The sequence below is a fragment of the Morus notabilis genome, unplaced genomic scaffold, assembly GCF_000414095.1.
Source record: "Morus notabilis unplaced genomic scaffold, ASM41409v2 Scaffold271, whole genome shotgun sequence".
In the NCBI taxonomy this organism is placed as follows: Eukaryota; Viridiplantae; Streptophyta; class Magnoliopsida; order Rosales; family Moraceae; genus Morus; species Morus notabilis.
In genome coordinates this window covers 577,461-598,986 of record NW_010365721.1, presented here as the reverse complement: position 1 = coordinate 598,986, position 21,526 = coordinate 577,461, and the positions used below count along the sequence as shown (strand labels likewise).

General features: G+C 40.7%; 1 long non-coding RNA gene and 1 pseudogene across 1 annotated transcript; both read right to left on the bottom strand.

The window, feature by feature from the left end:
* Positions 1-3,889, bottom strand: part of LOC112093637 — a 7,269-nt pseudogene extending 3,380 nt beyond the window's left edge.
* Positions 3,890-19,391: 15,502 nt separating this feature from the next.
* LOC112093635 lies at positions 19,392-21,510 on the bottom strand. The gene is made up of 3 exons (XR_002903141.1): positions 21,332-21,510; positions 20,778-20,854; positions 19,392-19,442 (listed from the first exon to the last, which is right to left on the bottom strand). It is a non-coding gene; the product is annotated as an uncharacterized LOC112093635 (long non-coding RNA).
* Positions 21,511-21,526: the final 16 nt, after the last annotated feature.

The following is a 21,526-nucleotide window of genomic DNA, read 5'->3' as shown; positions in this document are numbered from 1 at the left end:
GGAGTCATAAAGATGCACCTGCTGATTTGGCTCAAAATTCTTTCTCAGGATCTGCTTATCATGAGCCGCTTTCATTTTGGCCTTGTAGATCCTGGAATTGTCGTATGCGTCATTCCTTAACTCCTCAATCTCAGACAATTGGAGCTTTCTTTGAATACCTGCAGCATTGAGATCAAAGTTAAGGGCCTTGACGGCCCAATAAGCTTTATGTTCGAGCTCGACAGGTAAATGATAGGCTTTCCCAAAGACAAGCCTATAAGGAGACATCCCAAGAGGGGATTTGTAGGTAGTGCGGTATGCCCAGAGAGTGTCAAGAAGACGTAAGGACCAATCCTTGCAGTCGGGGTTTACCGTCTTTTCTAGAATTTGTTTGATCTCCCTATTCGCCAACTCAGCTTGGCCATTCGTTTGTGGATGATAGGTAGTAGCAACCTTATGAAGCACACCGTACTTTCACAGAAGAGCCTCAAATGAACGGTTGCAGAAATGAGTGCCTTGATCATTGATGATAGCACGTGGAGTGCCAAACCTTGATAACACATTCTCCTTCAAGAACTTAACAACTGTTGCATTATCATTAGTTCGACATGGCACGGCTTTAACCCATTTAGAAACGTAATCCACAGCGAGGAGGATGTAAAGGTACCCAGAAGAAGGCAGAAATGGTCCCATAAAGTCGATCCCCCAAAAATTAAATATTTCTATCACGAGAATCGGGTTCAAAGGCATCATATGGCGTCGGGACAAAGAACCTAACTTCTGGCACTAGACACAGGAATGACAGAATTGATTAGTGTCATTGAACAAAGTAGGCCAATAAAGACCACACTGTAAGATTTTTACGAGGGTCTTTTTCACAGAAAAATGACCACCACATGCATCGTTATGGCAGAAGTTCAAAACACTAGTAATCTCATCATCAGGAATGCATCGTCTCATGATTTGGTCGGGATAATACTTGAAAAGATATGGGTCATCCCAATAGAAGTTTCGCACTTCGACCAAGAACTTGCGTTTATCTTGTGCATTCTAATTAGAAGGAAGTTTGCCTATCACCAAGTAGTTTACGATATGAGCGTACCAAGGCAGCTTAGTGACGACGAAAAGATTTTCATCAGGGAAGTTATCGCGGATGGCAGGGCCATCGGTGGGATCATTGAACTCGAGTCGAGACAGATGGTCGGCAACGACATTCTCGACACCTTTCTTGTCTTTGATGGTCAAGTCAAATTCCTGCAATAGAAGGATCCACCTAATTAATCGTGCCTTAGCATCCTTTTTGGAAAGGAGATACTTGAGGGCGGCATGATCTGTAAAGACAGTGATGGGTGAACCGTCAGATATGCGCGGAACTTGTCAAGTGTAAAGACCACAGCGAGCAACTCTTTCTCAGTGGTTGAGTAATTCATTTAAGCACTATTTAGAGTTCTACTCGCGTAATACACAAAAAAGGGCTTCCCTTCCCTTCGTTGACCAAGGACGGCCCCTACAGCATAATCGCTTGCGTCACACATGATTTCAAATGGTAAGCTCCAATCTGGTGACTAAATGATGGGGGCGGAAGTCAACTTTGCCACAAGCGTTCAGAAAGAATCCTCACATTTTTGTGTCCAATCGAACGCGGCGTCTTTAGCCAAGAGGTTACAAAGTGGATGAGAAATTGCTGAAAAGTTTTGTATGAACCTCTTGTAAAAACCAGCATGCCCTAGAAAAGACCGAATGTCTTTGACAGTCTTGGGGGTGGGCAACTTTGAGATAAGTTCAATTTTAGACTGATCAACCTCAATCCCTCTTTCAGAAACAACATGCCCCAAGACTATGCCAGATGGCACCATGAAATGACACTTCTCCCAGTTAAGCACGAGACTCTTCTCTTCACATCTTTTAAGTACAGCTTCTAAGTTGAGAAGGCACGAGTCGAAGGAGTCACCGAAGACGGTCAAATCATCCATGAACACTTCCATACACTTCTTGACCATGTCACTAAAAATGCTCATCATGCACCTCTGGAAGGTGGCTGATGCATTACACAGCCCAAATGGCATATGCCTAAAAGCATAAGTACCAAAAGGACATGTAAATGTAGTTTTATCCTGATCCTCTAATGCGATCTCGATCTGATAATAGATTGAGTAGCCATTAGGAAAGCAATAGTAAGGATGACCAGCCACACGTTCTAGGATTTGGTCAATGAATGGAAGTGGGAAGTGATCCTTACGGGTGGCGGAGTTCAGCTTTCGATAGTTAATGCACATTCGCCAACCCGTCACAGTTCTTGTGGGAACAAGAGCCCCTTTCTCATTTTCGACCACTGTAACCCCTGATTTCTTAGGCACTACCTGAGTTGGACTGACCCACTTGCTATCAGCGACTGGATTGATGATTCCTGCATCCAGAAGCTTCAAGACTTCCTTCTTTACGACTTCTTTCATCGTTGGGTTTAGTCTTCTTTGGGGATCCCTTCGTGGATTAACCCCGTCTTCCAAGTTGATGTGATGAGAGCAAATTAAGGGGCTAATACCCTTAATGTCAGCAATCGTCCAACCTAATGCCAATTTGTGTTCACGCAGCATGTCAACTAACCGCTGCTCTTGAAATGCGTCAAGTTTAGATGAAATGATGACAGGAAAGGTATCACCAGCTCCCAGGAAGACATGTTTCAGATTTTCAGGCAGTTGAGCCAGCTTGAGGTTTGGGGTCTCTTCGGTGGATGGTTTTGGCTTTTCTTTTTCTCTAAGGAGCTCTTCAAAGCGTGGTTGCCAAAACTTGGTTCCTTTGCCTTGTGAGTCTTTGAAAATGGTGACATTGTTGGCCAACTCACAAGGACCGGAGCTCTCAGATTCAGAAATGCGGAAGAAATTGTCAAAATCATCAGAACTGCTACACAACTTAACCTCCTCCGAGATGAGTGTGTCAATTAGAAATGTTTGGTAGCACTCGTCATCATCACGTGGTTGCTTTGCAATGTGAAAAACATTCACCTCCAAAGTCATGTTCCCAAAGGATATCTTCATCAGACCATTCCTACAGTTGATGAGAGCATTGGCTGTAGCAAGGAAAGGTCTTCCGAGGATGATGGGAATCTTGGACTCCATACTCACCACGGATTGAGTATCCAAGACTAGAAAGTCAACGGGGTAATAGAACTTATCAACTTGAACCAAAACATCCTTAACTATCCCCCGAGGCTTCTTGATCGATCGATCAACCAGCTGCAGAACCACGGATGTGGGCTTAATTTCTCCAAGACCAAGTTGCGAGTAGACAGAGTATGGCATGAGGTTAACACTCGCTCCTAGATCAAGCAAAGCTTGGCTGAACTCATGTGTCCCTATCTGATAGGAAATTGTGGGACAATCGGATCCTTGTACTTGAGCGGTGTTTTCTGGTCGATCACCGCGCTTACCTGTTTTGTCAAGAATGTTGTCTTCTTGACATGGTGCTTCCTTTTGATAGTGCATAGATCCTTGATAACCTTAGCATAAGCAGGCACTTGCTTGATAACATGAAGCAAAGGAAGATTAATCTTCACTTGAGTCAAGTGCTCTAGGATCTTACTTTGGTGTTCTGGTATTTTCTCAATTGGACGTAAAGCTTGGGGAAAAGGCACCTTTACCGGAACATTTGTTGGATCATCTTTCTCAGGGACAACTTCCTTACTACTCGAAGTGGTGGCACTTGTTGATGGTTCTTCCATAATCTTACTACTACGAGTACCGATGGCATTCACCTCTTTAATATTTTGATTATCGAGACATGAGGTTTGCGCCATATGTTGACCCTTTGGGTTTGACTGAGCTTGTTAAGGGAACTTGCCGCGTTCTTGAACAGCCAAAGCTCCAGTCAGATTCGTGATTTGACTCTTCATTTCTTTACTTTCCTCCACCATTTGCGTGAACAGTGACTCAATCTTCTGATTCGTCTTACTCTGCACCTCCATGAAAGATTGCAAGGTGTTCTCAAGAGAACTCCTTGGCTGATGCGAATTGTATTGAGGTGCAGAATACGCCTTTGGTGGTTGCGGCTGTTGCTCAGTTCTCCATTATCCTCCTGATGGTTGTGCTTGGTTGGAATCTCTCCAACTGAAGTTTGGATGGTTCCTCCAGCCAGGATTGTATGTGTTAGAGAAGGGTTTGTTGTATGCCCCTAAGGCATTGCATTGCTCCTCATAAACCCTTCTCATTTCACCATAAGCAGGACAATCCTTAGCTAGATGTTCCACCCCTCCACAGACAAAGCATGGCTCATATGTCTCTGCCCTTACGACCGTGTGGATTCCTCTACCTTCTTTGCCTTTGAGGGCCTCGATTTGCCTTGTCAAAGATTCGACTTGGGCTTTGAGGTTGTCCTCCTCCCGTAATTGATAGATTCCAACTAGTCGGGACCTATTGGTGCTGTCAGTAGCACTAGGTCCGGTCCAAGTGTGGGCTTTTTCGGCTAACTCGTTGAGATACTCAAAAGCCTTTAAATTCCGCTGCGCACTCGATGCCATTAAGTCTTATGGTGAGGGAAATACTTGTTGAAAAATGATGTCGTCATTTCTTCCCAACTTCCAATAGACCTAGGTCGCAGAGAATACAACCAGCTTTTAGCCTTTTCCTTCAAAGAGAAAGGAAAGAATTTTAATCGCACTGAGTCCATGACTTTAGCTCGGTTGTGAAAAGTGGCCACTACTTCTTCAAACTCCCTAATATGAACGTATGGATTCTCGCTTTCTAACCCGTGAAAGGTCGGCAGGAGTTGGATCATGCCTGGCTTGAAATCCAAATTCGGCATATTTGGGGGAAACATTATGCATGATGGTGTGGCCGTACGCGTAGGGTGGAGATAATCGTTCAACGTCTTCTGCTGGACCTCCTCGTTTTGAGCCATTGCGAACGGATTTGCAACTGCTAATGAGGCTGGGGTCGAAGGAGGACTAGACGTGTGGGAAGAAATTTCACTAAGGTTCTCTGGTCTTACTGCGAATCTCCCTATTTCGTCTCTATAACGATTCATTCACCCTATAACGTTTCACTTTTTTTTATGATTTTATGTATTTTTCGTCTTTGAAAAATAAAATAAAATAAAAAAGTCGACAAAAAATTATGAAATTTTGCAGCCACGATCCTTACATTTTTATGGGATGCCTACAAAAAATGACAAAAAAAGTAAAATGCTGTGAAAAAGCCCCCGACCCGCGTAGTGGGGCAGCCAGGGGCCAGAATGGGTTAGACATTAAAATTTTTATTTACGTTTTGCATTCTAAAATTGATATATGATTTTTATGAATTAATGCAACAAGCAGCACCATGTTTTTATGAATATTCTATTTTTTATGATTTTCTTTATTTTCGTGTTTGAAAAATAAAATAAAATAAAAATGAAGTCAAAAAATTTTAAAATTTTACAGACATGATCCTTACATTTTTCTGGGAATGCACTCAAAAAATAGCCTCAAAAAATGACAAAAAAAGTAAAAGGCTGTCAAAAAGCCCCCGGCCCGTGTAGTGGGGCGCCCAGGGGCCGAGATAGGTCAAAAATTTACATTTTTATTTATGGTTTGCATTCACAAATTACTATATGATTTTTATGAATTAATGCAACAAGCGGCACCATTTTTTGATGAATATTCTACTTTTTATGATTTTCTTCATTTTTTTGTTTTTGAAAACTTAAATAAAAGACAAATGACGTCAAACAATTATGAAATTTTACAAACACGAACCTTACATTTTTTGGGCATGCCAACAAAAAATGACACGAAAAAAACAAAAAAAAGTAAAATGCTGTCAAAAAACCCCCCGCCTGCGTAGAGGGGCACCAAGGGGCTGGGATCGGTCAAAAATTTACATTTTTACTTACGTTTTGCACTTTAAATTTATGAAATTTTGCAGACATAAGCCTAACATTTTTTTGGGCTTGCCTACAAAACATGGCCTGAAAAAATGACAAAAAAAAAAAAGCTACCAAAAAGCCCCGGCTCGTATAGTGGGGCGCCTAGGGGCCGGGATGGAAAAAAAATTATATTTTTATTTATGTTTTGCATTCTAAAATTAATATACAATTTTTATGAATTAAGGCAACAAGCAACACCATTTTTTTTATGAATATTCTATTTTTTATAACTTTCAATATTTTTCAACTTTGAAGAATAAAATAAAATAAAAACGATGCCAAAAAATTCTAAAATTTTGCAGACGTAATCCTTACATTTTACAGGGCATGCTGGCAAAAAATGGCCTCATAATGAAAAAAAAAAAACGCACCGGGGCACCCCCGGGGCCACCCCGGGAACCCCTGGGACACCCTCGGGACATGTCCAGGACACCCCCGGAAGACCCCCAGGAGACCCCCGGGGCACCCCCGGGTCACCCGCGGGACACACCCGGAAGACCCCCGGGCGACCCCCGGGACACCCCCAGGAGACCCCTAGGGTACCCCCGTGGCACCCCCGATGGACACCCCAGGGAGACCCCCAGGAGACACCCGGGGCACCCCCAGGAGAACCCTGGGAGACCCCCGGGGCACCCCCGAACACCCCCGGGAGATCCCTAGGAGAGCCCCGGAAGACTCCCGGGAGACCCCCGGGAGACTCTCGGGAGACCACCGGGGCACCCCCGCGGGACCCCCAGAAGACCCCCGGGACAACCCCGGGGTGCCCTCGGAACACACCCGGGTCACCCCCGGGACACCTGCAGGATACCCCTGGGACCCCTGGTGCACCCCCGGGAGAGCCCTAGTACACCCCCGGGAGACCCCTGGGACCCCTGATGCACGCTCGGGAAAGCCCCGGGAGACCCCCGGAGCGCCCCCGGGGCACCCCTGGGACACCACCTAGACCCCAGGGAGACCCCCAGGAGACCCCCGAGAGACCCCCGAGGCACCCCTGATGCACGCCCGGGGCACCCCTAGACACCCCTGGGACATCCCCGGGAGACCCCCAGGAGACCCCTGGTAGACCCTCGGGAGAACCCCCGGAGTACCCCTTGGACACCCCCGAACACCCCTGGGACACCTCTGGGGGACCCCCGAAGACCCCCGGGGCACCCCCTGGACAACCTCGGGACACGACACCCACAGGACACCCCCAGGACACGACACCCCTAGGACACTCCCGGCACACGACACCCCCGAGACACGACACTCCCGGGAGACGCCCGGGAGAACTCTAGGAGGGCCCCGGGACACCCCTGGGGCACCACCGAGACATACCCAGACACCCCCGACACACCCTCGGGACACCTCCAAGAGACCACCGGGAGACCTCTGGGAGATCCCCGGGGCACCCTCGTGGCACGTCCGGGGCACCCGCAGACACACCCGGGACGCCCTTGGGACACCCCCGGGAGACCCGCGTGGCGCCTTCGGGGCACACCCGGGACACGCCCGGGGGGACCCCCGGAGCACCCCCCGGGGCACCCTTGGACACCACAGGGAGACCCCCGGGAAACCCCCAAAAGACCCCCGTGAGAGCCCCGGGAGACCACTGGGAGACCCCTGGCAGACCCCTGGGGCACCACCGGTGCACCCCTGGGGCACTCCGAGACACCCTTGGGCGACCTCCCGGGGAGAGCCCCGGAAGTCCCCCGGAAGACCCCCAGAGCGCCCCCGGAGCACCCTAGGGATATCACCTGGACATCCCCGGAAAACCCCCAGGAGACCCCCGGGGGACCCCCAGGAGAACCCCGGGAGACACCTAGGAGAACCCCGGGAGACCCCCAGGGCACCCCCGGGATACCCCCGGGGCACCCCCGAGGCACCTCTGGGGCACCCCCGGGGCACCCCTTGGACACCCTTTGGACACCCCCGGGAGACCCCCAGGAAAACCCCGGGGCACCCCCGGCACACCCCCGGGCCACCTTCGGGACACCCGCCGGAGACCCCCGGGGCACACCCAGGACACCATTGAGACACGACACGAACGGGAAACCCCCGGGACACGACACCCCCAGGACACCCCCGGCACACGACATCCCCGGGACACCCCCAGGACACGATACCCCCGGGAGACGCCGGGGAGACGGTCACGACACCCCCAGTAGGCCCCCGGGACACCCCCAAGAGATCCCCGAGAGACCCCCGCGAGATCCACGGGAGACCCCCGGGACGCCACCGGCGCACCCCCGAGACACCCACAGGATGTCCCCGGGACGCCCCCGGGATGCCCTCGGGGCACCCCCGGGACATCCCTAGGAGCACCCCGGAAGACCCACGGGGCACGCCCAGGGCACCCCGGGAGACCCCCAGGAGAACCCCGGGAGACCCCCGGGGCCCCATCGAGACACCCCCGGGACGCCCCTGGGACGCCCCCGGGGAACCCCCAGAGATGCCCCTGGGAGGCCCCTGGGACGCCCCCGGAACGCCCCCGGGAGACCCTCGGGAGACGCCCAGGAGACCCCCAGTAGACTCCAGGAGACTTTCGGGAGACTCCCGGGAGACCCCCGGGACACGGCCGGGACAGCTCCAGGAGACCCCGAGGCAGCCCCGGGACCACCCCTAAGGCACCCCGGGACACGGCCGGGTCAGCTCCGGTAGACCCCGGGGCAACCCCGGGACACCCCTAAGGCACCCTGGGACGCCCCCGGGGCACCCACGGGGTACTTGAATTCGAACGAGTTACACTACAAAAAATTGTGGATTTGACAATGCTAATTAGACGATGATTTTATACAAAACCATCGTGAAGATGCTAATTAGATGACGATTTTATACAAAGCCGCCATCAAACGTGCCGTTAAAACACGGTGGTTGACGTGGCAATTATAGACGACGATTTTTTAAAAAATCGTCGTCTAATATAGGTATCTGTAACGGTTGTTTTTCCTTCTGTTTGCCTCATTCTCCTTCTGTTCACCGCCATTTTCTCCATAAATCCAGAAAGGACCACAAATCCATGAAGAACATGAAGTAAATTTGATTAATTTTCTCATTTTTTGTGTAAATTTGATTTAAAAAGTGAAGAAAATAGCTTAACTTTTATGGGTTTGTGTATTATTGATGTTGAGTGTTTGTTGTTTGATAAAATTTATTTATGTTGATGATGAAATTAGTTTAGGTTTTGTGATTTTGAGTGATATGGGTGTTGAGTTTTTAGTTTTTGTCTTGAATTTGTTATGTAGATAATGAATTTTGTTTATGTTTTATGATTTTGAGTAATATAGGTGTTGGGTGTTGGGTTTTAATATGCTGTTTTGAGTAATTGTATGATTTATGTGTTTGGGTAAGTGAGATATTTCTTTTTTGGTTTTTTATGTAGCAATGGATAGGAAATAACTGTTTACAAATTGGTTGAGTAATGAATATAAGGAAGGGATTGAAGAATTTATTTTTTTTGCAAAGAATATAATGAAAGGGAATATTATTTGTTGTCTGTGTGTGCAATGTGGCAATATTAGAAGACAGTCGATGCAAGATCTTAGATTCCATTTGTTTTGATAAGGCATTGATCAGACTTATCAAACATGGATATGACACGGTGAAGAGGTTCCAAGTTCATCTTCAGCGGTTAAGGGAATTGAGAGAAATGACGTTGATATTGATCACGAAGATGATGGAAGTAACATGATTAATGGTATGGAGGAAGAATTTATGCACCGACCGGAGTTATTTGAGAAGATGATGGACGATGCGGAGACACGATGGTATATTGGGTGTAAGAAGTATACCAAATTGTCTGGTTGTGGAACTTTAAGGCATCGGATGGGTGGTCACATGCAAGTTTCACAGGACTCTTAGAATTTCTAAAAGATGCACTTCCGGATAATAATCAAGTGATGAGTTCTATGTATGAGGCTAAGAAGATGTTGAGCTCTATGATGGAATATGAGAAAATACATGCGTGTTCAAATGATTGTGTGCTATATCAAAAAGAATGTGAAGACTTGGATGAGTGTCTGGTGTGCCACGAGTCTAGGTGGAAGAAAGGTAAGAAATTGTCCAACGAGAGAAAAGGTGTGCCGGTGAAGGTGTTATGGTACATTCTGATCGAACTAAGATTAAAGCGATTATATCAAAATCTGGAGCATGCTAAAAATTTAACTTGGCATCATGATAAAAGGGTCGATGATGGCATGCTACGACACCCCGCCGATTCTCCACAGTGGAAGACATTTGATGCAGAGAATCCTGAATTTAGTGTGGAACCTAGGAATGTCTGCCTTGCGTTGTCAGCTGATGAAATGAATCCATATACTAATTTTAGCAGCAAACACAATACTTGACCCGTCATCCTTATAAACTACAATCTTCCGCCAGACTTGTATATGAACCGAAAATTTCTAATGTTGACCTTGTTGGTTTCTGGACCTAATCAACCAAAAAATGACATTGATGTCTACTTGGTACCATTGATTGATGAGTTGAGGAGATTGTGGGAAAGTGAAATCGAAGTTAGTTAACGATCATTTCTGCGATGATTCCTTTGTACTCCGAGCAATGTTGATGTGGACCATTAACGACTTCCCTGCATATGGAAAAGAGTTCAATAGTAACACCTTATTTGCATAACAAAGACATCTTCGATCCGGTTGAAAAATGGAAAAAAGACGGTGTACGATGGCCATAGGAGATTCTTGCCTATGAATCATCGATACAACAAAGAAAGAAAAGCTTTTCATGGTAAAATAGAAGAAAAACCACCTTCAAGACCTTTGACAAGAAAACAAGTGTTTGAGATGGTCAAGAACGTAAAAGTGGTCTTTAGGAAGAAGAAAGGAACAAATAATGACTCGATTATCGGACCTTGGATGAAAAGTCAATTTTCTTCGATCTTCCATATTGGAGTTCATTGTTAATTTGTCATTGCTTAGATGTCATGCATATTGAGAATAATGTTTGTGAGTCAATAGTTGGCACGTTGCTTGACATCCGGGCCTCAATGCATGATTGGATATTATGAAATTGAACATTAAAGATGACTTGGCTCTTGAGAAAAGAGGCTCACGCACTAACTTACCTCCGGCTAAGTACACATTATCGAGACAAGAGAAGAAGAAATTCTGTGAATGGCTTGATTCTGTGAAAGTTTTAGAAGGGTATTCATCTAACTTGGTGTCAGTGAAAGAATTGAAGCTGTCTGACATGAAGACACATGATTGTCATACTTTGGTACAACAACTGTTGCCACTTGCTTTACATGGGATTCAAACAAAAGAGGTTAAATTTGCACTTACTAAGTTTTGCTACTTCTTCAACTCCATATGTTCCAACGTAGTAAATCTAATACACTACAGTCAGAGTTGGTGATGACCTTGTGCATGCTAGAGAAGTATTTTCCACCATCATTCTTCGACATCATGATTCATCTAATGGTACATTTTTGCGAGATAGTGTACTTGAGGTAGATGTACCCTTTCGAAAGGTCCATGAAGATTCTAAAAGGTTATGTTTAGAATCGAAATAGGCCGGAGGGTTGCATCGTGGAAACTTACATAGCCAAAGAAGCTGTGAAATTTTGCTCGGAATACTTGTCAAACGCGGAAGCAATTGGTTTACCAAAGAAGGTAAACATGGAGCCAAAAGGTAAATCTGGCGGTATTCCTTCCTCGATTCCTCATGAAGCACGGGAACAAGTTTGTCTCTACATGCTACATAATATTCGTGAGGTGGAACCATACATAGAGGTCCACAAAAAATTTATAAAGGCGGCAAACCCAAAAAGAGGGAGAAATGAGAAGTGGTTGGAAGATGAACATAACCATACATTTAGAGAGTGGATACGGACAAACATTTACTCCAAGGTTTGCAAGTCAGAAAATGAAGGTGTGTCAGAAGACTTGTTTAAGCTAGCAAGAGGACCCTCGTCGACGGTAATGAAATACACATCATACTCAATAAATGGCTATAACTTCTACACTTAGGAGAAAGATGAGAAGCACCCGGTCCAAAATAGTGGTGTTAGTCTTCGTGTTGATGCTATGCATATTTTGTCTACAAAATACAAGAATCTTGTATATGGAACAATGACCTACTACCGTATTAGGGAGGACATATGGGAACCTGACTATTGCGGATTGTGAGTGGCACTTTTTATGTGTAAGTGGGCATACAATAATTATGTGAAGGTTGATAGTGATGGCGCTATAGTAATTGACTTTCAAAAAATGAGTTACAAGAATGATCATTTCATTTTGGTAACGCAAGCAAAACAAGTTTTCTATACAACTGATCCCAATGATTTGGAGTTGTCCTTAGTTGTTCCCATGAAGTCAATAGCTATTTGTAATAGAGAAGGGGATGATAATGATTGCAACGACATTCCATCTGTGAGTAGAAGCTTGGCACCTGTTGACGGGATTGATGTTTTTGATGATGATGATTCAAACCTTATCCACTTAGATGTTGAATGGACATGTATTGAAAATAATAGAAAGAGAAAAAAATGATAAACTATTTGTTGTTGTAATTTATATGAACATTTAATTAATATGTTGTTGTAATATTAATCATAAACTATATTTATTGACGTATTATTTAATATTTATAATTCATTTTTATTTAGAAATTTAATTTTTTGTTTTCTGCCTATAATGGTTCTGAATTGTGGCTAAAAAGCTTATAAAATACGGAATTAATTGGCTAACCTGTGGGACAACAAAAAAATGACTCAATTTTTTTTTATTTGGGAAGAACATATAATGACAGTTTTTCCAAAAAATCGTCATTAAATCTCAACTAATACGGTTTTATAAAAAAAGAGTCATCTAAAATACACGGCAAGTCTATTAGTGTCGAGATTAGACGACGGTTTACAAAAAAAACTGTCGTCTAATGTAATTTTTAACGACGGATAAAAACCGTCGTTATATATCACAAACATTTAACGACTCGTAATTAGGCGACGGTGTTTCTAAGCATCATCTAATCTTTTAACGACGGTTATTAACAGTCGTTAAATACCAGATTTCTATTAGTGTTACTTATACTACAAGTTAATTCTACTCATAAATATTATGAGGTTGCTTTGGACGATGGAAGTAATAGATGTAACTCGTTGTGGCAAGAATATGATTCAGTGATGTATGACTGAGGCAATATAATTGTTTCTCAATGCACATCTTAATTTAATGGAAAAGCCTTTTTTTCACACCAAAACAATTATTTATTAGTATTTAATGAAAGTGCATACAAGTGTTGTTAATCTCATCCATTTTAACTGTATTTATTTCCAACAGACAATGAACTTACACACATACATATATTGAACTGTGTCTACTTTTTTTCTCGGAACTATGTGTCCTTAACGCTTGTTCGATAGTGTTATAGATTTTAGAAGAGTTGTTTTTAACTGTAATGAAGAGAAAAGCAACTGTTATATATAACATTTATAAACTATAATTTTAAAAGTGTTGTGGATTCTAAAAACCGTAATAGTATTTGGTAAATTGTAAAATTGAATTGTTGTAAGTGGTTATTTTTGTTGAGTAAATTATTGTAAGAGGCTAAAATGACCAAAATAGACAAAATATAAAAATTTAATTTAGCAAATGTTTAATTTGTATACAGTAATTCCATCACACAAATGTTTAATTTTGAGCCTCAGCAACAAAAGAAAAAAAAAAACCATTTAGTTTTGTCAATATATATATATACACCACACAAATGTTTAATTTTGAGCCCCAGCAACAAAAAAAAAAAAAAAAACCATTTAGTTTTGTCAATATATATATATATATATATATATAAATTTTCTCCTGGTTTTCTCATCAAGATTATAACACTTTCCCATCAAATTTTATCAAAATGAGAACTAAAGTACCTTGATTAACGACATATTTAGGCAATATGTCATGGTTTTTAAAATTAGATTGACTTTTATCATAGGAACTAAAACTATTACAAAATATACCACAATGACATCATTTAAGTTTTGTGTACTGAGTAAAATTATACTTATATTTTTGTGTATTTCATTCAGTATCTTTGGATTTTATGAGAATTTTGTGAGTTTTCATGTATATATTTGTTATATATATTGATTTTATAATTTTTAAATATCTTTAACCGTGATATTTGCTACAATAATTTATGTTTGTTGACATATGTCATTCCAAACCTAAAATTTATGGTGTTCCTGCAAAGTGCCAAGCATAGTGTTTTTTTGTTCTGTTTTTTTATAAAGCACTTTGATGCATTGTTTAGTGATAGACAAATATAAAGGGCTCTTTACTTTTGTGAATAAAGTAGCCTACCATAGTTTTCATATGGATTGATCATGCTATAATTTTTTCTCGGGTGGATGATATTTGATGTGTTTTCTACTAGACGGCCAACGCATATCAAAAATATAATTCATACACTACAACAAATATCAACATCAATAGCAGTCCAAAAACGCTATTAATCACTAACAATAGCGCTTTTTAGAGTGCTAGGACAGTGGACGATATTATAAGTCCTAAGAAAACATAGCGTTTCAAGAGAATTATAAAAAGTGCTATAGAATTGAAGTATTATAGCATTTAAGACAAGCTATTTTCATCCTATTACAACTCTTTAGCATGGCTACGATACAGATTAATATTTTTTTTCCTTGTTATGTTCATACTCTTGTAACTTTTTAAAATTATTATTGATATCCTTTTCAATTCATGCAAATAAATAGTAATTCTGAGATATGTGATATATCTAAATAGGAACATTCAAATTAAAACATAAAAACATTCAACATATCAATTGTTGTCAATATCTACCAAGCTGGCAATAAAATTACGTCTACAACATAATTCATACAATGTCCAAAACCTTAACATTCAAAACAAGTAAAGAAAATAGAGAAGTCATCTCCAAAACATCTAAGTGCAATGGTGAAGTAAATTCTTCCATCTTGACAAAATGCTTCAACAAAAAAGTTATCTCCACTGTTTATAATTAGGAAAGTAAAATAAGTACTCCAATGTGTTAGAAACATAATCATAAAATATTCTCATATGAGAAAGGTGACAGAAGAAGAGATTTCAAGACTCCATTAATGATTTCAAGGACGCATTTTCTGCCCAAAATCAATGCGGGATTGTATTAATTTATCTATCATCTATAATTGAATAACTCCAAAATCTTTAGTTATATTACATCGTTTCAACCCATCAATTTCTCAAAAAATACCCCACTAAAATGATTTCCCAAGTCAAATTCCAATGACAGAAATGAGTTTACCTCACAAAGAGCCACGAGCATTAAACAAGAAGATAGTTCACTCGCTTTGTCTCGGATGTAAGTCACTAAAAGCTTTTGCCTTTGTTCATCAAGACCCTTTGACTCTATAAGATTAATCTGAGGTGACTCGTTGGGATACTATCACCTAAAAAAAAAAAAAGACAAAGAAAGAAATAAAAGCAAAAATCGGAAAATAAAATTCACATAGCTAGAGATATCAAAATATCCAAAACGTCTAGCCAAGTGAAATGGTTAAGTAAATAATCCATCTTGACAAAATGCTCCAACAAAAAGGTCATCTCCTCCAGCAAAACAACTATTGACCTGTCACAAAATTAGTACAATTAATTAATTAAAACTCTAAATGACATTCACAACCAGTGCTGAACTTTCAGGCGGCAGGCATGCCCGATGCCCAAAAATTTTTGAGCACTTCGGGCAGGCCACTTTCGCCGCCCGAACACGGTTTTCTTCGGGCACGGGCTCGGGTAGCCCGAAACTATTAATCCCCCGACAGCCCGCCGCCGTGGAGAAGCCGTCCCCCGCCGTTCGCCGGATTTTTTTTGAATTTTCCAGCAATACCCAAAACTACCCGAATTTGTGCTCGAATTTCTGTGACCGTTGCCCAAATTTTTGTGACCGTTGCCCAATTTTTGCCCGTTGCCCGAAAAATGCTCGAATTTTGAAAATAAGGGTCTTTTTGCCCGAACCTAAATTTTGCCTGAATTTTTGAACCAAACGGTCAGATTTTATACCGTTGCCCGACCTGCCCAATTTTTGCCCGAATTGCCCGAAAAATTTGTAGCCGTTGGACCCGAATTTTTTGGGGAAAAATTTTTTTTTTCAACCTAACAATTTTCCTATAAATACCCTCCCTCTCCCCAACCATTTTCTTCACCCCAAAACTCTTATTCTCTCTCAAATTCTCTTAATCTCTCTTAATCTCTCTCAAATCTCTCTTAATCTCACTTAAATCTCTCTCGAATCTCGATCTCTCTTAAGCTCTCTCAAAGCGCTCTCAATCTCTCTTACTTTTCATAATGACTTCTTCTGGTTATGATGGTGATATTCCCATTGATGCCCAAATCAACATCGAAGAAAGGCAATTTCTTAATGTTTTTTAAACGCAGGAATCGCAAACTATGAAAAGAGTTGCTAATGAAACTGCAAATCTGACCCCTGGTGGACTTACTAGAGGTCGGGGACTCAATGGTGGTGGCACAAGTGGCCGTGGAAGAGAGGCAAGCGGTAGTGCAAGTGTTGCAAGTTCTAAAAAGAAATGCAAGCGCACCTCAGCAGTTTGGAAGCACTTCAACACATTCGAGGACGTCGACAATAACAATAACATTAAATACGTAACTCAATGTAAATATTGTGGTGAGAAATTACAAGGTAATACTATTCACGACACTACACACTTAAGAAAGCACTCTGAAAAGTGTCTTCAAAAGCAAGGAGGCAAAACTGATCTCCGCTAAACGCAATTATCGTTTGACCGTCAAACCGGCGGACTAAGCACGTGGAAATACGATCCGCAAGTTGATCGTATGGAAATGGCACGATTAATAGCCACATTAAATCAACCACTAAGTTTTCCTGAATAAAGAAATTGGCAACGTTATATTAAAATTGTACATAATCCTAATGCACAATTTTTTTCTAGAACTACTCTTAGGAAAGATGCATTAAAATTATATAAACAAGAAAAAGAAACATTAATCAACCTTCTACACTCTACTAGTGGTTGTGTTGCGTTAACGGTGGGTATTTGGTCCGCCATTGCCAACAAAGATTATTTAGCTGTAACTGGACTTTATTATAAAGGTGTTGATTTGAATAAGAGAATCTTAGGTTTCAAATGTGTTATAGGATCACATACTGCCAATTTAATATATAACACAATTTTATCTGTTATTGATGAATATAGTTTAAGAGATAGAATAATGGTCATAACATTAGATAATGCAACTGCGAATACTAAAGTAATAGAACTTTTTCAAAATAATTTAAGTTTATTCAGTAATAATGTTATTTTCCACCAACGTTGTGCATGTCATATAATTAATTTAATAGTAAAATCCGGTTTAAAATCAATGTCAAGTCATATTAAAAGAATTAGAGATGACATTGCTTGGATTCAAAGTAATAATCAAAAAATACAAGATTAGTTTAGATTTCTACAAGCATGTAATCAAAATCCTAGAGCATTAACCTTAGATATGCCCATAAGATGAAACTCCACTTACATAATGCTTGAACAATGCATCCCCTATAAAGATGCTATAACAAATTATGTTAGTGCAAAATCAAGAACATAATTTATAGATGAAACTGATTGGTAAATTGCCGAACTTTTGTATAACTTTTTAAATAGATTTCACGAAGTTACCTTAAAGTTTAGTGGAACTTATTACCCAACTTCACCATTAGCATTAAGAGAACTTTTAAGAATGTCTATTTTATTTAGTGAATTTAGACACACGAGGTTTTAGGAGTTCTTATCGCCTCTATGGAAAAGAAGTTTAAAAAATATTAGTCTAAATTACCTAATGTTGTATGGTTTCGGTGTTATTTTTGACCCTAGATTAAAATTAGAAGGTTTAGAAAGTGGATTAGATAACTTAGATGAATTTTTAGCTATCGACACTACTGACCAATTTCCTATTATAAAAGAAAAAATATATTCTCTATATATCTCTTACGAAAATAGGTTTAGAAACACACCTCGTGTTGACCAACCGCAACGAGACGACAATCCGCATTCATTTTTGAATGTTTTCGGATTGTTTAAGAAGAAGAAGAAGACGACGACGAGTGAAGGTCAAGAAGAATCTGAGAGTGGAAGTGGATCTTCATCAAGAGGTGGCGGCGGATTCAATGAGTTAATGGCGTACCTGAGTGAATGCTTAGTTATAGACAGTAGTGAAATGTTTGATTTGATTGAGTGGTGGATGGCACGAGCATTAACTTGACCGATCTTAACACGACTGGCAATGGATATTTTTTCGATCCCGGTCTCCACTGTTGCAGCCGAACAAGAATTCAATACAACCGGCCGAATACTTGAAGAACGGAAAAACGCATTACAGCAGGATATTGTTGAAGCTTTAGTGTGCATCAAGGATTGAGATTGTTCCGACCAACGCTTACACGATACAATCTCACCGACAAATCAAGAATGGATCGACAAATTTAATAGATTAACTTTTAATTTTCAAGACGATCCTTCTGCTTCAAATTAAATTTTATTATTCTTATTTGTAAATATTTATTTACTTTATAATTTCTAATTTGTATAGTGTTTATTGTAATCTTGTATAGACTTTATAAATTCATCAAATTTATAATTCGTCCCACAATGATTGCACTCTTTTTTCCTTACCAAGTTTTTATCCCAATTGGGTTTTTCTTGGTAAGGTTTTTAACGAAGCAATCGTGAATTACAAATTTAAAAACCAATGAAGAAGTAATTTTTTTTATATAATTCGTGTGTTCATTTCAAATTTCAAATTGTAATATACACATTGTAATTATACAAATACTATTACTTATACAACATAAAAATATAATATAAAAAAAAAAATTCAGGCAGCCGGTCAAGCATCAGGTAGCCCGACCAGGCACGGGCAAGCATCCTCTGCCCGAAGCCCGTCCATGGGCAATTTCGGGTCGGGTCGGGCAGCCCGAATTTTTGGGCATTTCGAGTTTGGTCATCGGGCAAAAATTCTGACTTTTCAGTGGTCACGGGCGACCCGTTCAAAGTTTCAGCACTATTCACAACCTTTAAGTCTCTCCACTTCCCTAACCAAATTCATACCCTTCACTGGCCAAAAGTAAGTATCAACATCTCATTTGAAACTTCACAGCGCCAACCTTAGTTTAAACTCTAAATTCAGGACTAACCACTTCATTCATTTTGTTGTTCAACTTTAGTAAAACTTCATCCAACAACTGAACAAAGTATGTATTGACCTGTAGGAAATAACAAAAGCCAACAAAATAACAAAATGAACACATACTAAATCAAAAATCCAAAAAAAGTTTCTAGGCAACTAGTGGAGGGTAAGAGCGTCAAATCCATAAGCACAAAGATGAGAATACATAAAGCGAGGGACACACTGATTAAAGCATCTCACAACCAAGACAAACATACATAGGTTTAGGATGATAAACATTATGCAAATTATAAGCATCATTTCATTGAACATCATAGATATAGATTTACCAAGACAAATAAGAATTATTTAAAGACAAACCTGAAGTCTTGTCTTGAAGACCAAGTGGATTTGTAGAAATAGATGTTGCAGCTTCAACACCAAAAGCAGCTATCATATTAGCACTAACTGAAAGTTGATACTAGTATATTCTATAAATCTCACACACCCAAGCACAATAGGAACTCATAAGTTAATGGAACAAGAACCAAATTAAAAGATTCTATAAATCTCACACACCCAAGCACAATAGGAACTCATAAGATAATGGAACAAGAAACATATTAAAAGAGAAAAAAAAAAGCTTTAAAGCAAACTAAAAACTTCCTTAGGAATGAAGAGTGCATCGTCTGCACAGAGAATAACCTTCTGTGAGTAATCATGAAGAGTGCATCGCCTTAATGAAAGCATGCAAGATTGCCACATGAATGCAAATTCTCCAACATCTTTCCTGATGCTTTAAATGGCTATTTGAATATGGTATGGTTACGAGACCAATATGGAAATTTTTAGACTTCAAAGGATTCAAAAATTGCCCACACTCAACTACAATTTACAAGTACAAATGAAGGTCAATTGCTCATTTTTATGACCTCAATGCAGTCGCCCTCTTTCCAAATCTGTATTGGGCTACTGGACGAACCAAGAAGCTTCCCATTTTCATCAAATAGACTATAATGTGCATCAACTTTTAACAAGTCTAATGTCTGAATATTCAAAGTAATTAAGCACAATACGATATAAGAAAGAACAAAATTTTTTTCTTCAAAAGAAGAAAGGAAAGTTAAGATTCAATCTTGGCACAGTTGTACATTGTCTTGTGATGATGAAATGAGAATTACAACCACCTCTCTCTCCAACCTTTAGAAGTGTCTTTTAACCGAGAGAGAAAAGGACAAATCGAACAATATCATGGAAATTAACACACTTTTCATAACATCAGGCAATAATATGACGCACGCAAATAACGAGACTAAAGCATTAATAACTCCGAAATGCAAATCAAAGTACATTATCGAGCTATTGAGCTTAATCTCAGAAAATACAAAATTTCAGAAAGCCTAACACAAATGCACAAAAAAAAAAAAAACACATTCAATGTATAAAATAGAACTATTAATCTTAAACGCAGAACATACGAAGTTTCAAAAATCCAAACACAGAAAGGCAAGAGAGAAACGAACATTTCAATGCATAGTACAACTGTCGAACCACAAACAACGAATCATAAAACTCATCAAAAAAAACCACAGCCAAACTATAATCTTAATCTCAAAACTTACGAGTCAAAAGTCCAAACAAAGAAATGCAGAGGAAAAACAGAAAGAGAAAAGAAAAAACCGCAATCAAGCAATTAGTCGTAATTGCAAAAGATACGAAGTTTTAAAAATCTAAAACACATTAGAAAGGCAAGAGAAAGAAACAAACGTTTCAATGCATTTCCACAAACGTCGAACCACAACACCGTCAAACTCGTCAAGAAAACCGCAATCAGACAACGAAACCTGCGCAATTTCCACAATTCAAACACACAGAAATGCATCGGAATGAGAGATAGGTTAGAGGTAGAGACCTGCATTAGCGCTGCCGGTGCTGACGTCGACACCGAGGAAAACACATAAACACATAAATCATCAAAATGAAAACACGTAAACACATAAATCAAATATCCACAATGAAGTGGATTCTCTGAACATGAAAAAAACAAAAAAACAAAAAAACAAAAAAACAAAAAAATTTATTTGCTGAAGAAATGGGGAATGCCTATAAGGCTAAAACGGTGCTGAGAATCTCACTTCCCGAAGGCCAAATTTGACGAGGAGGAAGAAGAAGAAGACTTCACGAAAAATAAACAGAAACCATATTCCTAAATTTCCCTGAAATCCAAACCATATTCCTAAACACAAATTAAACCATCGGTTCAAACTCCAAACACAGATCAAATCATCAAAACGAAAACAAAAAATAGACAGGGGAAATACCTGAAACCAATCTGCCGAATGCAAGAAATCTGACTTCCCGAAGGCCAAATTTGACGAAGAAATGAGAAGAACAAGCCTTCACGAAGGCCGATCTGACGAAGAAATGAGAAGAACACAACTTTTGTAAGGCCGAATCTTAAGGAGAGATGACGGAGATGAAAGAAGAAGAAGCAAGGCCGTAAGGGTGGGTGACTT